Source organism: Mandrillus leucophaeus, unplaced genomic scaffold (genome assembly GCF_000951045.1).
Source record: "Mandrillus leucophaeus isolate KB7577 unplaced genomic scaffold, Mleu.le_1.0 Scaffold3, whole genome shotgun sequence".
NCBI lineage: Eukaryota > Metazoa > Chordata > Mammalia > Primates > Cercopithecidae > Mandrillus > Mandrillus leucophaeus.
In genome coordinates this window covers 12,197,407-12,199,273 of record NW_012103142.1, presented here as the reverse complement: position 1 = coordinate 12,199,273, position 1,867 = coordinate 12,197,407, and the positions used below count along the sequence as shown (strand labels likewise).

General features: G+C 55.9%; 1 protein-coding gene across 2 annotated transcripts in view; it reads right to left on the bottom strand.

Moving 5' to 3' along the window:
* SLC29A1 (solute carrier family 29 (equilibrative nucleoside transporter), member 1) overlaps positions 1 to 1,867 on the bottom strand; it is a 13,034-nt gene that overhangs the window by 8,815 nt on the left and 2,352 nt on the right. The window contains exon 1 of one of the 2 annotated variants that reach the window (XM_011986840.1): positions 1,610 to 1,774. The exons of the other annotated variant lie outside the window; for it this stretch is intronic. The gene's annotated coding sequence lies outside the window, so the exon portion shown is untranslated. Of the gene's footprint in view, positions 1 to 1,609; positions 1,775 to 1,867 lie in introns of those variants that run through there. 2 annotated transcript variants of the gene reach the window in all.

Sequence of the window (1,867 nt, the reverse complement as noted above, 5' to 3'; positions counted from 1 at the left end):
CAAGAGGGCATTACTGGGGTGGGGGTGGGGGTGGGGGAAAGGCTCAGGTCTCAGGTTTTCTTTTTCCTTTTTTTGAGATGGAGTTTTTGCTCCTGTTGCCCAGGTTGGAGTGCAATGGCACAATCTTGGCTCACTGCAAATTCTGCCTCCCAGGTTCAAGTGATTCTCCTGCCTCAGCCTCTTGAGTAGCTGGGAATACAGGCTCCTGCCACCACGCCTGGCTGATTTCTGTATTTTTAGTAGAGACGGGGTTTCACCATGTTGACCAGGCTGGTTTGGAACTCCCGACCTCAGGTGATCCACCCACCTTGGCTTCCCAAAGTGGCTGGGATTACAGGCATGAGCCACCGCACCCTGCCTAGGTCTCAGGTTTTCTATTCGGTAGTAAGGACTCTTCCTTTAGGTTCTTACCTCATACCCGCATACCCTGTACTCCACCCCACAGGCAAGATTCCTGGAAGTAAAGGGCAGGTGCAACTTCAAAGCAGATGGAGGCCTGGGGTGGGGAGAATAGCTCCTGTTCTCCTGGGTAAAACTGGCTTGGGCTTAGAGAAGAAGTATTTATTTCTTCCCTATCCCCCAGCTACACCCCTGCTCTCTCTGTTCTCAGGAGTTCCCATTCCAGTCTTGGGCACAATTCAACTCCACTACGGGCAGCCCTCTCCTCCTGCCCATATCCTAACATTCAGCCGGCCAGCCTTCGTGTTTTGCTTGTCTGCCTTTGCCCAGCAGCAAACAGGGATCTGATACCAGCTCAGAGCATCCAGTGTCCATCCAACTATGCTTTGGCCTGCTGAGGTGGGCCCCTGAAAGCAGCCACCAAATTGAGTACCTCCCTGCCTCCAGACTCCCAACACCTCTCCTGCAATTCTCCACTCCCAGAATCTCATATGGGGCCAGCCACTATCTGCAGATCTCTCGTCTTTTCCTCACAACCACCCATAAGCTAGTACTAGCACTGAATAGATTGGGCCATCTGAAGTTCAGAGAGGTTGAGTAACTTGCCTGAGGTCACAGAGCTGGTGAGTGGAGGAGCTAGAATCCAAATTAAATGTTCAAGCTCCTTTTGGAATGGAGAGAGGTATAAAAGCTGCTTCTCAGCTAGCCCTGTAGACTGGGAGGTGGGGGGGAACTCTGATCCAACTAAAGGGAAAAATGAGGTGGAGACCAAGATCATTCCCAGCCTGACTTGAGTGTCAGGCACCTCAGCCCCGCCCCATCACACACATCCTGGCATGGGGAGCTAACACAAGCAGGAGGAAAGTTGAAGGGTCTGGAGGCCACCGAGAGGAGTAGGCAAAAGGACGACAACGGGGCTGGAGAGAGACCCCTAGAGGTGTGAGGGCAGGGTTGGAGCCAGCCTTGACCTACGACTGCTCTCTCCTGGTAAGCAAAGCCGAGGAGTGTGTGTCTTCGCCCTCTCATACACTCTGACAGTAAACCAGTAAATGAGGACGTGCGCTGGAAGGAGACGCCAGGGATACGACTTTAGCCAGTAAAAGACCCAGGTTAAAGAGACAGCCCCGCACCTCCGCTCGCGAGCCTCCATCCCCATCCCCATTCCCCTCCGCCAGCGCAGTCGGCGGCACGGCCCCTCCCTGTTACCGACCAGATCGATCGGGATCACCCGTCCACTCGCCTGCCCCTTGCGGAGGTCAACGTGACCGCAGTCTGTTTCAGGCCCGGAGACAAGCTGTCCAGCCCAGCTCGGGTCACGGTCCCCGCAGGGTCCTCTGGCTCCCTGGCCCGTGCGCGCCACGTGCTGCGCGTCTCCTGCCCCTTGCGGAGGTCAACGTGACCGCAGTCTGTTTCAGGCCCGGAGACAAGCTGTCCAGCCCAGCTCGGGTCACGGTCCCCGCAGGGTCCT